This window comes from Syngnathus scovelli, chromosome 8 (assembly GCF_024217435.2).
Source record: "Syngnathus scovelli strain Florida chromosome 8, RoL_Ssco_1.2, whole genome shotgun sequence".
In the NCBI taxonomy this organism is placed as follows: domain Eukaryota; kingdom Metazoa; phylum Chordata; class Actinopteri; order Syngnathiformes; family Syngnathidae; genus Syngnathus; species Syngnathus scovelli.
This window is the reverse complement of record NC_090854.1, coordinates 1,627,158-1,650,067: the sequence shown is the minus strand read 5'-3', so window position 1 is coordinate 1,650,067 and position 22,910 is coordinate 1,627,158. Positions and strand designations below refer to the sequence as shown.

At 43.2% G+C, this 22,910-nt stretch overlaps 3 non-coding genes across 3 annotated transcripts; 2 read left to right on the top strand and 1 right to left on the bottom strand.

The window, feature by feature from the left end:
- The first annotated feature begins 113 nt into the window (after positions 1–113).
- Positions 114–223, top strand: LOC125974407 (U5 spliceosomal RNA). Its single transcript, XR_007483526.1, has one exon. It is a non-coding gene; the product is annotated as a U5 spliceosomal RNA (small nuclear RNA).
- Positions 224–9,321: 9,098 nt separating this feature from the next.
- trnas-gcu (transfer RNA serine (anticodon GCU)) lies at positions 9,322–9,403 on the bottom strand. Its single transcript has one exon. It is a non-coding gene; the product is annotated as a tRNA-Ser (tRNA).
- Positions 9,404–10,799: 1,396 nt separating this feature from the next.
- On the top strand, positions 10,800–10,911 carry LOC125974402 (U5 spliceosomal RNA). The gene has a single exon (XR_007483521.1). It is a non-coding gene; the product is annotated as a U5 spliceosomal RNA (small nuclear RNA).
- The last annotated feature ends 11,999 nt before the right edge of the window (positions 10,912–22,910 follow it).

Genomic DNA, 22,910 nt, shown 5'->3' with positions numbered 1-22,910 from the left:
ACGTCTATTGTTTGTATTAGAAGGAATGGTTGCTGCAATTTGAGTGTGAGACCGCCTGTGAATTTGGTGAGACCAGCAGTGGGGTGGCCCGTTTTCACCCAGATTATCAGCTCACTCTTTTTTCTCTTCAGATCGAATAAATCGTTCGCCTTTTACTAAAGATTTCCGTGGGGAGGAACAATAAGACAATAAGAGTCTATCTCTAGCCATTCTCAACGGTTTGTTAGAATAGGCCTCTTTGGCACATGTGTTTAGCTGGGTAGCTTGAGCTATGCCGTTATATCGCTGCAACCCTTCTCTTGCTTTATTAGCTTTCTCTTCTCTATGACACCCTTTGCACATATGTAGAATTCGCTCTCAGTTAAGACTACAAGGTCACACGTTATCATACAGATTAGGCAGAGTCGCCTCCTTGCAGGAAGGCGGCCCAGAGTAGTATAAGAGCAGGAACCTTGGCGCTGAGAGAGGGACCTTCTTTCGCATCTGGCAGAAAGGGCTCCACAGCTGTGCATCGATCATTCTGGCATACATTAAAGAGTTAAACTGTGAAGGCTGCCTCTTGGTAATTGCTGTTAGCATATCGAGCATTAAAGATAAAGAACCGGGAACAAACCTAACAGGTTACAGTACGGAACAGAGTGCTGCTCTTCTGGGCACTAATAAATCGGCAAGCTTGTCTGCTGACTTATTTGTTCACTCTTCTTCACCCGCAGTAATGCATGTAGTTCACGAGGCATATATGTGTCCCCTTTCAGCAGTCTCTATCCAAATACACAGTGTAAGTGTATTACAAGGGTATTAAAAGGGTAGTCCCGATGAACATGAAAGGCAAAGATTGATCATTCGCAAAGAACTTTCCGTGGTCATCATATGTACGAAAGAGTTGGGCCAGAAGACTAGAGCGGAACTTATGCAGAAGTGCATGGACACCACCTTGTTGAAAGAATAAAACCAACACAATGCATGAATTCACGACAAATGACATACCAGCAAATCAGTAGTACTTCTGCTGTTGCCTTTGCGAGACCAGTTCAGATATACGTTATCACGAATTTATAAATCAGGTGTGTTCGGACCTCCGCAGTGGAGGGAGGCTCTGCTAAACCCCTGAGACCGACTCACCGAACCCCTAGAGTTTGACCGAATCCAGGTTAAGAACCACTGGTTCAGAGGCTGTTATTTCTGCAAAAGGAGGAACTACTAAATATTGATGTCATTTTTCTGTTGGGGTTTCCAAATGTATGCGCCTGCCTACTTTTGTTTAAATAATGATTGTACACTGTCTGCAAATCCTATAAACTTCATTTCAATTCTCAAATATCACTGTGCCGTCATCCTAACCCCCCCCCCCCCCCCCCCCCCCATACACACACAGGAATTGGTTAGGACTTGAACGAGCCACTAGCCCCACGGGAAGTTGTCATTTTCTGTAAGCTTGCGTGTATGTAAATTTGTCATGGTCCAACGTAAGACTGTTGAGGGTGAATAAAAAATAACTGCAGCAAGTTCATTCGGCTATTAACCAGATTCAAACTGGGGTTGCAGCCGCCTCAATGCTATATTATGGCCAACATGCAGTTGCATGTTTAGGGTCTTTTCTCTAGGATCTTCAGCCACGACACTCAAGCAGACCATGAAAGAATGTTGATGTTAAAATGTTGGTGGAACTATCCAATAACTACGCAGATCCGATGATCCCTAAGTCTCGAGATGAGACAAAATTGGAAAGACTATTGGTTGACAGTGTCTGTGAGTTACTTCAACCCAATAGTTCACAGAAATTACACATAGCTAATGTTGACCACAAAATGGCATGTGAGCTGGCCAGGAGTCCTGGAATCTTCTGATCTGTAGACAGATGCGTTCGTTATCCATTGCTCCACGAGCCCCACGGGAATATGTGGCTTGTAAGCTTTTGCAAAAATGAAAAAAAAAATAAAAAATGGGTGACATTATTTGAATACGCCATGATGCTTTATCCATTGCGCCACTCGCCCTACAATTTAAGGCTATCGACCGCAAACGTGTGGAAAATCGTCATTGTCCAAAAGATGGCTGTTTAGCAATAGTAAGAAAGGGACAAATTCCACACAGTAATTGGAGTGTGCCATGACCCGGATTCGAACCGGGGTTGCTGCAGCCACAACGCAGAGTACTAACCACTATACGATCATGGCCAACATGTGCATCTTATTAACGCTACTGCATACAGGCCATGATCGTGTAGTGGTTAATGTTCGATTCGAATCCGGGTTATGGTATAATCAAATGACCTTGTTGAATTTGTCTGCTGGTCACTGTTGCTAAACAGCCTTCCTTTGGACAATGACAGTTTTCCACACAAGTTTACAGTCGATACAGTCTTGTAGGGTGAGTGGGGCAATGGATGACACATGACGGCAGATTCAAGTGATGAGAATCGAAACAACAGATTCAAGAGACCCAAGGTAAATGAACACAACCCATTTCGTTTCAATTGTCAGCCCATGTGACATGCACCTCAGATGAAATGGGGCTAGTTGATCAACAGCAATGTTTTAACGAAGGGATCATCTGGGAGTTAAACCCCAGACCTCTCACACCCAAAGCAAGATTCATACCCCTAGACCACTGGTGTCAAACTCGAGGCCCGGGGGCCAGTTATGGCCCACCGTATCATTTTCTGTGGCCCGCAACGACAAATTGTGCATTAAATCTATGTCATACTAACATTGCAAATTGTCGGAACTTTTAAGAATCTTCTTAAAATTATTTTTGAAATATGTGAAAAGTTTCCACGAGTCTGATTTGAAAAAGCAATTATTTGTCAGTTTGTTTTGTAGCTTATACTGTATATAATATGAGGCGTTTATTTATTTGGGTTGACAGTCATAATGGCCCGTCGAGGGAAACTTTGACTACAATGTGGCCCGCGACAAAAATGAGTTTGACACCCATGCCCTAGACCAACGAGCCTCAAAGAAAGCTTGCAGACCATGTTACATTCTGTGTAACATTGGCCTGTCAAACACTCCACACAACGATAGACAACAGTGTTTCAAAGAAGAGCCCGTCCGGGAGTTTTACCAGGGTAATCAAAGAACCCTAGGCAAGAATCATTCCCCTGCACCAATGAGCCCCATACTAGACCAGCTGACCCCGTTATATTCCGATTGGTAGCCCATGTGACATGGACCTGAAGACTGAATGTCAGTGATTTAAGTCAAGTCAACAAGTCCGATGTCAGCGGCGCGTTGCAGTTCAAATTTTGCTACAGGCCCATATAACAATATATAAACTATGTATGAAATAAGAAAAATATAAACAACTATTTTATCGAACCATGCATGTCACTCCAAATCAATAAATCCATCAGAATCTTCGTCTTCCGTGTCACTTGAGAAAAAAAAAAAAGAAAAAAAAATTGACGCCGGAAAGAATACCTGTGCCACGGACGTCAGACTAGATATATCAAATAAATGTAATATAAACATCAATTTTAACAAACCATCCGTGTCACTCCAAATCATTAAATCCACCGGAATATTCATCCTATGTGTAAAAAAAACCCCAAAATAAACAGCTGTCGGATTCCGGACCTACGTGCGGCGCTGATGTCAGCCTCATTTTCAGTTGGCGGCTCCAATTATTCCACAGATCTACATATATAACTATATCGTAGCGTTACAGAAGTACCAGGCAAGACGTGGGTTTGGTAACAGGCCGGCTCTTTATTTCACAAATCAAGAGCTCAACATGTGAGCCAACACACGCAAGCGCCCAGGATCGCTCTTTCCGCCCCCCCCCCCCCACGCCCTGCTGCCTTCACGGCCTCCCTAAAAAATCGGAAACTACTGAAGTCTAACAACATACACGTTGCTACTCTAAATAAACTACATATCAAATAACTATAAAATAAATAACAAGTTTATCGAATAATCTGTATAACTCCAAATCACTAAATCTCCCGACTTCGGAAGTCAGTAAATGGAACTCATTGTCAGTGAGGCTCCAATTATTCCACAGCCATAGTGCCCCCTCATGCGGTTAAAAAGTGAAAATAACATGTGAAGTGATCAACTATACTAGTAAATAAGTAAAGTGTTAATGATAAAGTAAACGTTTGTGAAAAAATTCACATATAAGTCGCTCCTGAGTAAAAGTCGCCCCCCCACCCAAAGTATGAAAAAAAACCTCGACTTATAGTCCGAAACATACGGTGTATAAATGTGTTATTTATTTATATAAAGGCCGGTCCACGAAAATATTTCTGACACGTAACCGGTCCGTGGCACAAAAGAGGTTGGGGACCACTGATTTAGTAGACGGTGGCTACAGATGAAAGTTTCAGTTCAATTTGAAAAACTTACAGGTCACTCAAGTTCAGACGCACGCACAACCAATGCAGCTATATAATAACTCTGCTGCAAACATAGGTTAACGCACTTGGGTTGAAAAGCGAACCCCGGTCTTTCACGCAACAAGCAGAGATACTATTCACGATACTAACGAGGAACATGCCCTCTGTTGGGGCAAGATGCACTGCTTGGCGGAAGAAAGGAAAGGGAGGGGACAGAAAGGAGAACGCTCACGGAACACATGCGCATATACCTATTATGTGGATTTTAACCATCTGTAAAGGTTTCTAAAACAGTACTGAAATGGGACAATCTGCTGGTCTGGTTCATATATGCCTGCCTTCAAGTTTAGAGGGCACTACCTTTAGGGGGAGCATTGAAGGTTAGGGTTAAATGTGAGGGGGTTACCGTTAGCGAGTTAGCAGGTTAGGGGTTAATTATTAGGGTTTGGTTATTATTAGGGTTTTAGAGTTAGCGTTAGGGCTTGAAGTTAGGGAATTAGGAGCATTAGGCCAACCAGATTCCATTTATTCCATTAATCACTGACATTCAGTCTTCAGGTCCATGTCACATGGGCTACCAATCGGAATGTAACGGGGTCAGCTGGTCGACTATGGGGCTCATTGGTACAGGGGAATGATTCTTGCATGATTCTTGCTTTGGGTGCATGATTGCCTGGGTTTAGCTCCCAGACAAGCTCCTCTTGCAAACACTGTTGTCTATCATTATGTGGAGCGTTTGACAGGCCAACGTTACACGGAATGTAACATGGTCCGCAAGCCCTCATTCTTGTTCGTTGGTCTAAGGGTATGATTCTCGCTTTGGGTGTGGGAGGTCCTGGGTTCAACTCCCAGACGAACCCTTCTTTAAAACATTGCTGTTGATCAACTAGCCCAATTTAATCTTGGGGGCTAGCCCGAATCCATACACGGTGGATGGCGACAGTGATATTTGAGAAGTGAAAAGAAGTTTATTGGATTTGCAGACAGTGTGCAATCATTATTTCAACAAAGGTAGGCAGGTACATAAATTTAGTAGATCCTCCTTTTGCAGAAATAACAGCCTCTAGACCAGTGGTTCTTAACCTGGGTTCGGTCAAACCCTGGGGGTTCGGTGAGTCGTTTTCAGGGGTTCGACAGAGCCTCCACTGCAGAGGTCCGAACACACTTGATTTATATATCCACATATCTGAACTGGTCTCGCAAAGGCAAAAGCAGAAGTCACACTGATTTGCTGGTATGTCATTTGTTGTGAATTCATGCATTGTGTTTGTTTTATTCTTTGAACAAGGTGATGTTTATGCACGGCTCATTTTGTGCACCAGTAAAAACATCTCCGTCTTGAAAAAAAAAAATAAAAATCACTAAAGAGGGGTTTGGTGAATGCGCATATGAAACTGCTGGGGTTTGGTACCGCCAACAAGGTTAAGAACCACTGCTCTAGATACTTCCTAAAGCTTCTATAGCTGCTTCTAATGTGAGTGTGGATTCTGGTTGAAGGTATATTGGACCATTCTTCTTGACAAATCTGTAACTCCCATGAACTTCATTTCACTTTTCAAATATCTTTGTCTCTGTCCGTTATATGATATATTTAACTGATATTGCTGATCTGAACAGCCAATGATTTATAAAGGAAAATCTTGAAATTGATTTTGCATACGAATGAAACTTTTGCATATGACCGTATATGACCAAAGGGTTGAGGTCCAACCGAGACTTGAGCTGGGATCACTGGTTTCAGAGTTGAGTGTTCAAGGAACCCTCAGGTGTATAGAAGCATAGGCTTTCATGGGGCAGCACACAAGCAACCATTTCACAAAATTGGAAAGACTATTTTTTGACAGTGTCTGTGAGTTACTTCAACCCAAAAGTTCACATAAATTACACATAGCTAATGTTGACCACAAAATGGTATGTGAGCTGGCCAGGAGTCCTGGAATCTTTTGATTTGTAGACAGATGCGTTATCCATTGCTCCACGAGCCCCACAGGAATATGTGGCTTATAAACTTGTGTGTAACACTTTTGCAAAAATGAAAAACAAAAAAAAAAAAATGGGTGACATTATTTGAATATGCCATGATGCTTTATCCATTGCGCCATTCGCCCTACAAGTTAAGGCTATCGACCGCAAACGTGAGGAAAATCGTCATTGTCCAAAAGATGGCTGTTCAGCAATAGTGAGCAAGGGACAAATTCCACATAGTTATTTGAGTATGCCATGACCCTGATTCGAACCAGGGTTGCTGCAGCCACAACGCCGAGTACTAACCACTATATGATCATGGCCAATATGCGCAACTTATTTAACGCTACTGCATACAGGCCATGATCGTGTAGTGGTTAATGGTTGTGTTCCATTCGAATCCGGGTTATGGTATAATCAAATTACTTTGATGAATTTGTCTGCTGGTCACTGTTGCTAAACAGCCTTCCTTTGGACAATGACAGTTTTCCACACACGTTTACAGTCGATACAGTCTTGTAGGGTGAGTGGGGCAATGGATGACACATGACGGCAGATTCAAGTGATGAGAATCGAAACAACAGATTCAAGAGACCCAAGGTAAATGAACACAACCCGTTTCGTTTCAATTGACAGCCCATGTGACATGCACCTCAGATGAAATTGGGCTAGTTGATCAACAGCAATGTTTTAACAAAGGGATCATCTGGGAGTTAAACCCCAGACCTCTCACACCCAAAGCAAGATTCATACCCCTAGACCACTGGTGTCAAACTCGAGGCCCGGGGGCCAGTTATGGCCCACCGTATCATTTTCTGTGGCCCGCAACGACAAATTGTGCATTAAATCTATGTCATACTAACATTGCAAATTGTCGGAACTTTTAAGAATCTTCTTAAAATTATTTTTGAAATATGTGAAAAGTTTCCACGAGTCTGATTTGAAAAAGCAATTATTTGTCAGTTTGTTTTGTAGCTTATACTGTATATAATATGAGGCGTTTATTTATTTGGGTTGACAGTCATAATGGCCCATTGAGGGAAACTTTGACTACAATGTGGCCCGCGACAAAAATGAGTTTGACACCCCTGCCCTAGACCAACGAGCCTCAAAGAAAGCTTGCAGACCATGGTACATTCTGTGTAACATTGGCCTGTCATATGAGAAAGGACTCATATGTGAGGTTGCTGTTTGTGGACTTCAGCTCTGCCTTCAACACCATTGTGCCGCAGCGACTCATCTGCAAACTCGACGAGCTGGGCCTCAGTACCTCCCTCTGCAACTGGATACAGGACTTCCTCTGTCAGAGGCCTCAGGTGGTGCGTGTTGGCGACAAAATCTCCGCCAGCATCACGCTGAGCACGGGGGCCCCCCAGGGCTGCGTGCTCAGTCCATTGCTCTTCACCCTGCTGACGCATGACTGCACTGCGACCTACAGCGACAACCACATAGTGAAGTTTGCTGACGACACGACTGGTGGGTCTCATCACGAAAGGCGACGAGACTCGGTACAGGTCGGAAGTTGACCTTCTGACCACGTGGTGCAGGGACAACAACCTCCTGCTGAACGTCAATAAGACCAAGGAAATCATTGTTGACTTCCGGAAGGGTCACACAACACACCTGCCGCTGATCATCGACGGTGCTGTGGTGGAGAGGGTGAGCTGCACCAAGTTCCTGGGGGTGCACATCAGTGAGGACCTCTCCTGGTCCGCAAACACCTCGTCACTGGCAAAGAAAGCTCAGCGCCGCCTGTACTTCCTGCGGAAGCTCAGGCGTGCATGTGCTCCTCAGGCAGTCCTGTCTACAATTCTACCATGGGACCATTGAGAGCGTCCTCACCAGTTGCATCGCTGTCTGGGGTGGTAACTGCACTGAACAGAACTTGAAGGCCCTGCAGCGCATAGTGAATACGGCTGGTAAGACTATTGGTGCTTCGCTCCCCTCCCTGAAGGACATTTACACCTCCCATCTCGCCCGCAAGGCAACCTCGATTGCCAGAGATGTGAGTCACCCGGCTCACTCTTTGTTTGACCTTCTGCCCTCTGGGAAGAGGTACAGGAGCCTGCGCTCCCGCACCACCAGACTCGCCAACAGCTTCTTTCTCCAGGCTGTTAGGGCCCTGAACTCGCTACCCCCTTCTGCGTAGCGTGCGGCACTGTTGCGCTATTTTCGGGAATGCCTGCTGTACGCGCACTTGCTCCTTTTTTTTTCTGCTCCTCTTATTTATTTATTTATTTATTTATTGTTGTGTTATTTATTCATTATTTATTCAGCACGCTTTTGTTATACTTGTTTACTTGTTTGTCTGTTGTGAGCCATGTCTTGTCACCGTGGGATAGGGGGTTCGAAATTTCGGTTTCTTTGTGTGTCTTTGGCATGTGGAGAAATTGACAATAAAGCTGACTTTGACTTTGACTTTGACTTTGACTCCACACAACGATAGACAACAGTGTTTCAAAGAAGAGCTCGTCCGGGAGTTTAACCAGGGCAATCAAAGAACCCTAGGCGAGAATCATTCCCCTGCACCAATGAGCCCCATAGTAAACCAGCTGACCCCATTACATTCCAGCAGAATTTCAAAGATTCTCCCAGAAGGTAAACTTAAAAACACATGGAAGAACACACACAGGTGAAAAAAAATGTTTCCTGCTAAGCTTGTGGCCAAAGATTCTCAGAGAAAGGAAGCTTGAAAAGACACACAACAACCCACACTGGTAAGAACCCTTTTTCCTGCTCAGTTTGTGGCCAAAGATTCTCTCAGAAGGTAAATTTAGAAACACATGCAAGAACACACACAGGTGAAAAGCCTTTTTCTTACTCAGTTTGTGGCCAAAGATTCTCAGAGATGGGAAACTTCAAAAGACACACAAGAACCCACACTGGTGAGAAAAACCTTTTGCCTGCTCAGTTTGTGGTCAAAGATTCTCAGAGAAGCGACAGTTCAAAACACATGCACAGGTGAGAACCCTCTTTCCTGTTTAGTTTGTGGCAAATGTTCTCTCAAAGCAAGCCTTCGACGAGGATGGGATTTGAACCCATGCGTGCAGAGCACAACAGATTAGCAATCCATCGCCTTAACCTCTCGGCCACCTCGTCTTGTGTTGATAAGTCATGTTACGTATGTTGTGCCAAGATACTTTGGATGTGACTGAACGACGAGGATGTGATATGAAATGATGAGTGGAGAGCACAATGGAGTAGCAACCCATCGCCTAAATATTTCAGCCATCGCATCTCATGCATGAGTTGAATAGGCGACGTGATATGGTATGTACGGTGTAGTATAAGCCGCAAGGTAAAATGATACGATACTTTAGATGTGTAACGAAGAAAAGGTAAGCCACAAAATAAGTGACACTGTAAACAAAGCAAAACGTTTTTTCAATGTTGTCTCACCCCAAATCTTTGGGATCATCGGATCTGCACAGTTGGATAGTTCCACCGACATTTTAACATCAACATTCTTTCATGGGTGTCTTGGCTGAAGATCCTAAAGAAAAGACCCTAAACTTATTGTATGCGATTGCATATTGGTCATGATCGTATAGTGTTGTGGCCGTAGCATCACCGGAACGAATCTGGGTCATGGCGTCAGTAAATTACCTTGCTGAATTTGTCCGTTGTTCACTGTTGCCAAACAGCCTTCTGTTGAACGCAGGCTTCCAGACATTACGTCCACCTATGTTTTAACATCAACTTTATTTCATAAAGTTCTTCCAAATTCATCTTGGTGAAAGTCCCTCCCTCAGGTGTTCCCATCTTTTTTTAGGCCTGGCTGCCACGAGGCAGCGGTAGAAACAAAATATGACCCTGAAAGGACACGCCCAAACCGGCTATGATATTAATCAGAATTCGTTCATCACTAAAATGCAGTCCTCAGGTCCATGTCATATTCGCTACCAATCGGAATGTAACGGACAGATTTATATTCAAATGTCAAATCTCGAACGCCACCGTCGTAGTGGAGGTGAATTACACTCCAAATTCACCTCCACTGCAACGACAAAAGCCTCAATTATTTGCGACACGAGAGATATAGAGCACTTCTGAAATTTGAGAAATAATTTGAGAAATTACGATCGTATTTTCTTTCCCGATTTGTGTCGTTATGAAATCACATGTTTTCAAATAAAACACAGAGATGGGATCATTTCCCATTCTCTGATATCAAAAGTACACGTACCAAGACATACAACTGTTTTTACCTTCAATACTCAAAATAGACGCCCAATCGCTGTTTGAAAGAATGTGTTCGATCAGGTACCTACAATCCTGTGCGCCAACAATGTTTTAAGTAAAAAAGACATTAATGAACACAAAATACTCGTTCGTTTAAACCTTCTATTTAGGTTGAGGCCTTCTAAGTATAGTAAATCTATGAACGTCTATTGTTTGTATTAGAAGGAATGGTTGCTGCAATTTGAGTGTGAGACCGCCTGTGAATTTGGTGAGACCAGCAGTGGGGTGGCCCGTTTTCACCCAGATTATCAGCTCACTCTTTTTTCTCTTCAGATCGAATAAATCGTTCGCCTTTTACTAAAGATTTCCGTGGGGAGGAACAATAAGAGTCTATCTCTAGCCATTCTCACCAACGGTTTGTTAGAATAGGCCTCTTTGGCACATGTGTTTAGCTGGGTAGCTTGAGCTATGCCGTTATATCGCTGCAACCCTTCTCTTGCTTTATTAGCTTTCTCTTCTCTATGACACCCTTTGCACATATGTAGAATTCGCTCTCAGTTAAGACTACAAGGTCACACGTTATCATACAGATTAGGCAGAGTCGCCTCCTTGCAGGAAGGCGGCCCAGAGTAGTATAAGAGCAGGAACCTTGGCGCTGAGAGAGGGACCTTCTTTCGCATCTGGCAGAAAGGGCTCCACAGCTGTGCATCGATCATTCTGGCATACATTAAAGAGTTAAACTGTGAAGGCTGCCTCTTGGTAATTGCTGTTAGCATATCGAGCATTAAAGATAAAGAACCGGGAACAAACCTAACAGGTTACAGTACGGAACAGAGTGCTGCTCTTCTGGGCACTAATAAATCGGCAAGCTTGTCTGCTGACTTATTTGTTCACTCTTCTTCACCCGCAGTAATGCATGTAGTTCACGAGGCATATATGTGTCCCCTTTCAGCAGTCTCTATCCAAATACACAGTGTAAGTGTATTACAAGGGTATTAAAAGGGTAGTCCCGATGAACATGAAAGGCAAAGATTGATCATTCGCAAAGAACTTTCCGTGGTCATCATATGTACGAAAGAGTTGGGCCAGAAGACTAGAGCGGAACTTATGCAGAAGTGCATGGACACCACCTTGTTGAAAGAATAAAACCAACACAATGCATGAATTCACGACAAATGACATACCAGCAAATCAGTAGTACTTCTGCTGTTGCCTTTGCGAGACCAGTTCAGATATACGTTATCACGAATTTATAAATCAGGTGTGTTCGGACCTCCGCAGTGGAGGGAGGCTCTGCTAAACCCCTGAGACCGACTCACCGAACCCCTAGAGTTTGACCGAATCCAGGTTAAGAACCACTGGTTCAGAGGCTGTTATTTCTGCAAAAGGAGGAACTACTAAATATTGATGTCATTTTTCTGTTGGGGTTTCCAAATGTATGCGCCTGCCTACTTTTGTTTAAATAATGATTGTACACTGTCTGCAAATCCTATAAACTTCATTTCAATTCTCAAATATCACTGTGCCGTCATCCTAACCCCCCCCCCCCCCCCCCCCCCATACACACACAGGAATTGGTTAGGACTTGAACGAGCCACTAGCCCCACGGGAAGTTGTCATTTTCTGTAAGCTTGCGTGTATGTAAATTTGTCATGGTCCAACGTAAGACTGTTGAGGGTGAATAAAAAATAACTGCAGCAAGTTCATTCGGCTATTAACCAGATTCAAACTGGGGTTGCAGCCGCCTCAATGCTATATTATGGCCAACATGCAGTTGCATGTTTAGGGTCTTTTCTCTAGGATCTTCAGCCACGACACTCAAGCAGACCATGAAAGAATGTTGATGTTAAAATGTTGGTGGAACTATCCAATAACTACGCAGATCCGATGATCCCTAAGTCTCGAGATGAGACAAAATTGGAAAGACTATTGGTTGACAGTGTCTGTGAGTTACTTCAACCCAATAGTTCACAGAAATTACACATAGCTAATGTTGACCACAAAATGGCATGTGAGCTGGCCAGGAGTCCTGGAATCTTCTGATCTGTAGACAGATGCGTTCGTTATCCATTGCTCCACGAGCCCCACGGGAATATGTGGCTTGTAAGCTTTTGCAAAAATGAAAAAAAAAATAAAAAATGGGTGACATTATTTGAATACGCCATGATGCTTTATCCATTGCGCCACTCGCCCTACAATTTAAGGCTATCGACCGCAAACGTGTGGAAAATCGTCATTGTCCAAAAGATGGCTGTTTAGCAATAGTAAGAAAGGGACAAATTCCACACAGTAATTGGAGTGTGCCATGACCCGGATTCGAACCGGGGTTGCTGCAGCCACAACGCAGAGTACTAACCACTATACGATCATGGCCAACATGTGCATCTTATTAACGCTACTGCATACAGGCCATGATCGTGTAGTGGTTAATGTTCGATTCGAATCCGGGTTATGGTATAATCAAATGACCTTGTTGAATTTGTCTGCTGGTCACTGTTGCTAAACAGCCTTCCTTTGGACAATGACAGTTTTCCACACAAGTTTACAGTCGATACAGTCTTGTAGGGTGAGTGGGGCAATGGATGACACATGACGGCAGATTCAAGTGATGAGAATCGAAACAACAGATTCAAGAGACCCAAGGTAAATGAACACAACCCATTTCGTTTCAATTGTCAGCCCATGTGACATGCACCTCAGATGAAATGGGGCTAGTTGATCAACAGCAATGTTTTAACGAAGGGATCATCTGGGAGTTAAACCCCAGACCTCTCACACCCAAAGCAAGATTCATACCCCTAGACCACTGGTGTCAAACTCGAGGCCCGGGGGCCAGTTATGGCCCACCGTATCATTTCCTGTGGCCCGCAACGACAAATTGTGCATTAAATCTATGTCATACTAACATTGCAAATTGTCGGAACTTTTAAGAATCTTCTTAAAATTATTTTTGAAATATGTGAAAAGTTTCCACGAGTCTGATTTGAAAAAGCAATTATTTGTCAGTTTGTTTTGTAGCTTATACTGTATATAATATGAGGCGTTTATTTATTTGGGTTGACAGTCATAATGGCCCGTCGAGGGAAACTTTGACTACAATGTGGCCCGCGACAAAAATGAGTTTGACACCCATGCCCTAGACCAACGAGCCTCAAAGAAAGCTTGCAGACCATGTTACATTCTGTGTAACATTGGCCTGTCAAACACTCCACACAACGATAGACAACAGTGTTTCAAAGAAGAGCCCGTCCGGGAGTTTTACCAGGGTAATCAAAGAACCCTAGGCAAGAATCATTCCCCTGCACCAATGAGCCCCATACTAGACCAGCTGACCCCGTTATATTCCGATTGGTAGCCCATGTGACATGGACCTGAAGACTGAATGTCAGTGATTTAAGTCAAGTCAACAAGTCCGATGTCAGCGGCGCGTTGCAGTTCAAATTTTGCTACAGGCCCATATAACAATATATAAACTATGTATGAAATAAGAAAAATATAAACAACTATTTTATCGAACCATGCATGTCACTCCAAATCAATAAATCCATCAGAATCTTCGTCTTCCGTGTCACTTGAGAAAAAAAAAAAGAAAAAAAAATTGACGCCGGAAAGAATACCTGTGCCACGGACGTCAGACTAGATATATCAAATAAATGTAATATAAACATCAATTTTAACAAACCATCCGTGTCACTCCAAATCATTAAATCCACCGGAATATTCATCCTATGTGTAAAAAAAACCCCAAAATAAACAGCTGTCGGATTCCGGACCTACGTGCGGCGCTGATGTCAGCCTCATTTTCAGTTGGCGGCTCCAATTATTCCACAGATCTACATATATAACTATATCGTAGCGTTACAGAAGTACCAGGCAAGACGTGGGTTTGGTAACAGGCCGGCTCTTTATTTCACAAATCAAGAGCTCAACATGTGAGCCAACACACGCAAGCGCCCAGGATCGCTCTTTCCGCCCCCCCCCCCCCCCCCACGCCCTGCTGCCTTCACGGCCTCCCTAAAAAATCGGAAACTACTGAAGTCTAACAACATACACGTTGCTACTCTAAATAAACTACATATCAAATAACTATAAAATAAATAACAAGTTTATCGAATAATCTGTATAACTCCAAATCACTAAATCTCCCGACTTCGGAAGTCAGTAAATGGAACTCATTGTCAGTGAGGCTCCAATTATTCCACAGCCATAGTGCCCCCTCATGCGGTTAAAAAGTGAAAATAACATGTGAAGTGATCAACTATACTAGTAAATAAGTAAAGTGTTAATGATAAAGTAAACGTTTGTGAAAAAATTCACATATAAGTCGCTCCTGAGTAAAAGTCGCCCCCCCACCCAAAGTATGAAAAAAAACCTCGACTTATAGTCCGAAACATACGGTGTATAAATGTGTTATTTATTTATATAAAGGCCGGTCCACGAAAATATTTCTGACACGTAACCGGTCCGTGGCACAAAAGAGGTTGGGGACCACTGATTTAGTAGACGGTGGCTACAGATGAAAGTTTCAGTTCAATTTGAAAAACTTACAGGTCACTCAAGTTCAGACGCACGCACAACCAATGCAGCTATATAATAACTCTGCTGCAAACATAGGTTAACGCACTTGGGTTGAAAAGCGAACCCCGGTCTTTCACGCAACAAGCAGAGATACTATTCACGATACTAACGAGGAACATGCCCTCTGTTGGGGCAAGATGCACTGCTTGGCGGAAGAAAGGAAAGGGAGGGGACAGAAAGGAGAACGCTCACGGAACACATGCGCATATACCTATTATGTGGATTTTAACCATCTGTAAAGGTTTCTAAAACAGTACTGAAATGGGACAATCTGCTGGTCTGGTTCATATATGCCTGCCTTCAAGTTTAGAGGGCACTACCTTTAGGGGGAGCATTGAAGGTTAGGGTTAAATGTGAGGGGGTTACCGTTAGCGAGTTAGCAGGTTAGGGGTTAATTATTAGGGTTTGGTTATTATTAGGGTTTTAGAGTTAGCGTTAGGGCTTGAAGTTAGGGAATTAGGAGCATTAGGCCAACCAGATTCCATTTATTCCATTAATCACTGACATTCAGTCTTCAGGTCCATGTCACATGGGCTACCAATCGGAATGTAACGGGGTCAGCTGGTCGACTATGGGGCTCATTGGTACAGGGGAATGATTCTTGCATGATTCTTGCTTTGGGTGCATGATTGCCTGGGTTTAGCTCCCAGACAAGCTCCTCTTGCAAACACTGTTGTCTATCATTATGTGGAGCGTTTGACAGGCCAACGTTACACGGAATGTAACATGGTCCGCAAGCCCTCATTCTTGTTCGTTGGTCTAAGGGTATGATTCTCGCTTTGGGTGTGGGAGGTCCTGGGTTCAACTCCCAGACGAACCCTTCTTTAAAACATTGCTGTTGATCAACTAGCCCAATTTAATCTTGGGGGCTAGCCCGAATCCATACACGGTGGATGGCGACAGTGATATTTGAGAAGTGAAAAGAAGTTTATTGGATTTGCAGACAGTGTGCAATCATTATTTCAACAAAGGTAGGCAGGTACATAAATTTAGTAGATCCTCCTTTTGCAGAAATAACAGCCTCTAGACCAGTGGTTCTTAACCTGGGTTCGGTCAAACCCTGGGGGTTCGGTGAGTCGTTTTCAGGGGTTCGACAGAGCCTCCACTGCAGAGGTCCGAACACACTTGATTTATATATCCACATATCTGAACTGGTCTCGCAAAGGCAAAAGCAGAAGTCACACTGATTTGCTGGTATGTCATTTGTTGTGAATTCATGCATTGTGTTTGTTTTATTCTTTGAACAAGGTGATGTTTATGCGCGGCTCATTTTGTGCACCAGTAAAAACATCTCCGTCTTGAAAAAAAAAATAAAAATCACTAAAGAGGGGTTTGGTGAATGCGCATATGAAACTGCTGGGGTTTGGTACCGCCAACAAGGTTAAGAACCACTGCTCTAGATACTTCCTAAAGCTTCTATAGCTGCTTCTAATGTGAGTGTGGATTCTGGTTGAAGGTATATTGGACCATTCTTCTTGACAAATCTGTAACTCCCATGAGCTTCATTTCACTTTTCAAATATCTTTGTCTCTGTCCGTTATATGATATATTTAACTGATATTGCTGATCTGAACAGCCAATGATTTATAAAGGAAAATCTTGAAATTGATTTTGCATACGAATGAAACTTTTGCATATGACCGTATATGACCAAAGGGTTGAGGTCCAACCGAGACTTGAGCTGGGATCACTGGTTTCAGAGTTGAGTGTTCAAGGAACCCTCAGGTGTATAGAAGCATAGGCTTTCATGGGGCAGCACACAAGCAACCATTTCACAATTTCTACCCAGCTATATGACAATATACGTATTTGAGGTCCCACCAAGACGTGAACTCAGAATGCTGGATTCAGTGTCCAGAGTACTTACCATTACACTATGGAACCCTGGCAGTGACAGAAGGAGGGGCATCATTTTTCTAAGCACAATGCACTCTCTAAGGCGCTCATTTTACTAAACTGACAAAATTAGTGGAAGCAGTGATTACACACTCATAGTGCTGTACACAATGTACTGGATTGGAATTTCCAAATTTTTGTTCCAGACAAATGACTACAAATTGTAAGTTCCACCAAGACCTGAGCTTGTATTGCTAGATTCAGAGTGCTCACAATCACACCATGCCAACATTATACGGTAATCTAGAAGAGCATTAGCTTTCGAACCATCCAAGATCTAAAGTAAGTTCCACCAGTTGACATTGTAACTCGGAGAACATGTGATTACTTTATCAAATACTATTTGACCAATTATTTGAGGTACCACTGAAACTTAAAACTCGGATCACTGGATTCAGAGTCCAGAGTGCTAACCATTACACCATGGAATAGACACACACACACGTACTCACACTTACACACACGCGCGCACGCGCGCGCACGCACGCACGCACGCGCGCGCGCGCGCGCGCGCGCGCACACACACACACACACACACACACACACACACACACACACACAGGACAGTGACTCTCTTATAAACATAGATACCAAATAGTCAGGTGAATAAAGAACAAACCGTTACTCCACATCTTAGTTTTCCTGACCCAGCAACAGACATCATCAACAACATGCAACAGCTGTTGGTGGAATTGAACCCGCACTTTCCTAACTGTGAAGTGGACGTGCTAACCAGTGTACCACCAAGCCGCCAAAGAGCATATAAATATTACTATGTAGAGTCAAATACAAGCCAGATTCCAGATTCAAAACCACCCTTCGACGAGGATGGGAATCCATGCGTGCAGAGCACAGCAGATTGTCAATCCATCACCTTAAACTCTCGGCCGCCTCTTCTTGGACAATTTGTGTTGACACATCACATTATGTACGTTGTGCCAAGATACTTTCGATGTGAAGATATTGAAAATCCGGCGAGGATGTGATATGAAATGATGAGTGGAGACCACAATCGGGTAGCAACACATCGCCTGAATATCTCAGCCACTGCATCTCATGCATGAGTTGTATGGGCGACATGATATGGTATGTACGGTGTAGTATAACCCGCAAGGTAATATGATACGATACTTTAGATGTGAAATGATGAAGAGGTAAGCCACAAAAGAAGTGACACTGTCAACAAAGAAAAACGTTTTTTCAATGTTGTCTCACCCCAAATCTTTGGGATTATCGGATCTGCGCAGTTGGATAATTCCACCAACATTTTGACATCAACATTCTTTCATGGTCTGCCTAGGTGTCCTGGTTGAAGATCCTAAAGGTTTTGAACTCATTTTATGCTTCCGCATATAAGCCATGATCGTATAGTGATAAGTACTCTGCGTTGCGGCCCCAGCAACTCCGGTTGAATCATGTTTGCAAAAGTATTACACACAAGCTTGGAAGGTACAAACTATTCCTGGGCAATGGACACAATGGATAATGCATCTGACTACGGAACAGAAGATTCTAGTTTCAATTCCTCGCTACCTTATATGGCACATTTTGGTCAACATTAGCTATGTGCACTTGAAACTTATGCATTGAAGTGACTTAAGGACACTGTCAAGTTTTTCCAATGTTGTCTCATCTCAAGTCTTTGGAAGTCTGATAGTTCCACCAACATTTTAACATCAACATTCTTTCATTGTATGCCTGGGTGTCCTGGCTGCAGATCCTAAAAAAATACCCTAAACTCATTGTATGCTATTGCATGATCGTGTAGCGTTGTGGCCGCAGCATCCCCGGAACAAATCTGGGTCACGGCCTAATTAAATTACCTTGCTGAATTTGTCCATTGTTCATTGTTGCCAAACAGTCTTCTGTTAAACACAAGCTTCCAGACATTACGTCCACCTATGTTTTAATATCCACTTTATTTCATCAAGTTTTTCTTAATTCATCTTGGTGAAACTCCCTCAGGCATTCCTATCTTTTTTTAGGCCTGGCTGCCACGAGGCAGCGGTAGACATACAATTATGACCCTGAAAGAATACGCGCAAAATGGCCATGATCCATCCATCCATTTTCTGAACCGCTTAGTCCCCACGGGGGTCGCTGGCGTGCTGGAGCCTATCCCAGCCGTCATCAGGCAGTAGGCGGGGGACACCCTGAACTGGTTGCCAGCCAATCGCAGGGCACACAGAGACAGACAACCAATCGCACTCACACTCACACCTAGGGAAAATTTGGAGTCTTCAATCGGCCTACCAAGCATGTTTTTGGAATGTGGGAGGAAACCGGAGTGCCCGGAGAAAACCCACGCCATGATATTTATCAAAATTCGTTAATCACCGAAATGCAGTCCTCAGGTCAATGTCATATTCGCTACCAATCGGAATGTAACCGCGTCAGCTAATTTGATACAGGACTCGTTGGTCGAGGGGCATGATTCTCGCTTAGGGTAGGAGAGGTCTCGGATTCAACTATCGAATGAGGCCTACTTTGAAACACAGCTGTCTCCCGTTCTCTGCCATTTTCGACAGGCCAATGTCACATGCGCATCATTTACAGGCTGCATTTGTGTGACACGTGATGTTTCGGGTGTTAGCTACACTGAATACAACATGAAGGCCCTGCAGCGCATAGTGAACACGGCTGGTAAGATTAATGGTGCTTCATTCCCCTCCCTGAAGGACATTTACACCTCCCATCTCACCCGCAAGGCAACCACGATTGTGAGTGGTGTGAGTCACCCCGTTCACTCATTGTTTGATCTTCTGCCCTCTGGGAAGAGGTACAGGAGCCTGCGCTCCCGCACCACCAGACTCACCAACAGCTTCATACTTCAGGCCGTTAGGATCCTGAACTCTCTCCCCCCTTCTGCGTAGCGTCCTGTATTTTTGCGCTATATTCTGACTGTCTGCTGTATGCACACTTGCTCCATTTTTGCTCCTCGTATTTATTATATTATTTGTTTATTTATTATTTATTCATCTGTCAGGCGCGGAGCAGGGAGAGGACTCGAATGCAGAGTTTCCAAAGTCCAAAGATGTGTTTATTTTCTCCAATGGCAGTAGTAACAAAAAGCGCCTCAATATGAGGGAAAAAAGGGGGAAACTAAGGCGCCTCGAACCGAGAGAGAAAAAGGGGAAATCAAAGCGCCTCGAACCGAGGGAAATACTATAACGAAGATAACTATGTAACCAAGTTAACATAGGTGATCAAAGTCGTTCAAAGAAGGCTTCTACGTGGAACTCGAGGGTTTCGTGATCGCTAGTGTTCTGAGCAAGGCAAGACACACTGGCACTGGACACAGGGAAAGGCGCGGGTTATATGGACACAGGAGGGGAACACAAGTGAAGACAGTTGGTGTTAGAGATTTGCTCACTCCAACTTATTTTGCAAGAACCAAACAGAAGACAAGCAAGTTCTTTTGTACACCTGCAGGTGGAGAGTCCATTCGTCGCTGTCTGAACAGCGATTATCGAATGAAGTCTAAAAGTCTCCTCCCTGCAAGGGCATATTTATTAGGAGGAACAGAGTGGGGGTGGGAGTGAACAGGTTTGGTGAACCCCCGGCCTCTGATAAGATCAGAGCAGGGGGTGTTTTACACTATTGTGGGAAACAGACTCTGCATTGTGAGGGCCAGACGTGACTGATTTAATTATTACATTGTGAGGGCCAGACGTGATTGATTTAATCATTACATTGTGAGGGCAAGACAAGATTGATTTAATCATTACAGTCTACATTCCAACATAATCATAGGATCAAACTAACCTGAAAACCCTAACATCTCCCTCCTGATTTATCATATGATTATGCCACCCCAAACAACAACGATAAGCAAGAGAAAAAAAACATATATACGTATAATGAAGAAAGTAGAATGGTAAAAATAAAAACAACAAACAATGATAGCAACACTTTCCAGTGAAGATGAGGCATTACCTCAACACCCCAGATCAAACTTATTGTGTAAGCGAAAAACCTGCTGGCCAGATGTTATTAGCAGGAAAATTCTTACACGGCCCCGTTGCCACAGGCGGCCAGAATGCTATCAATAAAAAAGAAAAAGAAAAACACAGAAACAGTACATCTGAGGGAAGAGCGCAAGGACAACTTTGTCTCCGACGGACCATACTGGAACGTTCGCACCCCAGACAGGGTCATGAGGGTCAAAGGTTGCAACTGCTCTGCGTCGAGTCCAGAAGAGTTGTGTGCTCCTGTCAGCTGATGATGTCATATCCTGTAGGTGTGGTCTGTCACCCACACTGGTGCACACACTCCTGTCCAGTTGGCGGGCAGCATCGGATAAACCACCTGAAATGGCTCTCTTATCTTGACACTCATCGGTGATGTCCAGAGCTCCCATCCAGTTTCCTCCTGGAGAGCAGTCGTCGTTAATGCAGACGTGGGTCTTGTTACCTTGGATGTAACATGTGTAATTCACTCCAGCTGGTCTCTCTGTGTAGGCCACTTGTGGTATTGTTCGTCCTTTAACAGTCACATTGAGATTTGCCCAGAAGTGTTCATCATAGGCACCGTGTTTCGCTTCAGTGACATTCATTGCTCTGGCCTCCAAGCGAACTTGCGTGGAGGAAGGCGGGAGTTTCGAACACACATAGCACGCCTCCTGTGTGTGAGCTCTCACAGTGAACCTGAGGGTTGTCCACCTGTGAGGGGGAGAGATCAGGCGGCAGTAAATTTGCATTGGACACATCTTTCAGTTTGAGCGTCCTGATTAGATAATCTGCCCAGGACTGCTCTTCATCTGTTGCTTGCAACTCTCGTAGTCAATTGTAGTGCCCATTTAACTGGCAAATAGGAGTTTTTTTTTTTTTTTTTTTTTTTTTTTTTTTTTGTTTTTTTGAAACAAGCTCTACAAAAAAAAAATGTTTGTTTTGTTTTGAAAATATTTTGAATATGAATCAAATCCATATGTTGTATAAAGCTGACTGACCTGCCCCACTATCCCTCCTCTTGAGCCATGTGACGCGCACCATGGCTCAATATTGCAGCCCATTTGCATAGGTTCTTTGGTAGGGTAGGTCATTTATAGATGCCATTCTCTAATCTTGCCCCTGTTTTGACAACTAGCTTAGCAAGTAAATGGATGGCCTCCCCGAATGGGGAGCGACTCAGCTAGCAAATGATTAGACATTTTCACTTTGTTGTAGTTTCTTTAGTTACTTTTCAATCGTTTTCTCATTGTTTATCACAAGAATCTTAGAAATTTGAATACAAATCAAAACGTATGTTTTATTTTACTCAATTGTATGATTTAGAGAATCCATATGTAGTAAAGTTTTGTAGTACTACATATGATTTCATCATCATTTAGTTTGACTTTCTTTCCAAAACGCTTCTTAATTTCTCAGTTCACACATCTTCTACATGTGTTACTGGTTCTCCATTTTTTTTCTCTAGTTAATTATCAATCCAAAAGCTACGTGTTTCTTTCTAACATTCAACCTGCTCAAAATCACTCTTTCATCAAAGTCGCTCTAATTTTCCATAGTAGTCGCCAACGACTTCAACCATTCAACCTTTCATTCAGGCAATCATTCATCAATGCTCATCATATGTATCTCACACAGTCTCCAAAAAGGAGTCTTCCTATCACATCGGTCCCAATTCATCCAAGCTCACCACACAACACTCATATATCACTTTCAACTCAGGTTTCCTGGTAGAACAATCCACCAATTCAAAAAAAACTTAACTTAAACAAACAATTGGCAAATTAATCTGAATTTTTTCTTTGTTTTTAAATTTGAAGAACTCAATCTCTCAGATTTAGCTTGCATTTAGAATTTTGTATAATCTTATAACACAACCAATCAATTATTCCTATTAAATGTAGCATTGCAAAATCTTAAATTCACAATTTAGCTTCTTCCAATTCCTGAAAGCATGTTCTGTCATTTTTTTTCTTCGAATTTCTCATGTGGGCTCGACACTT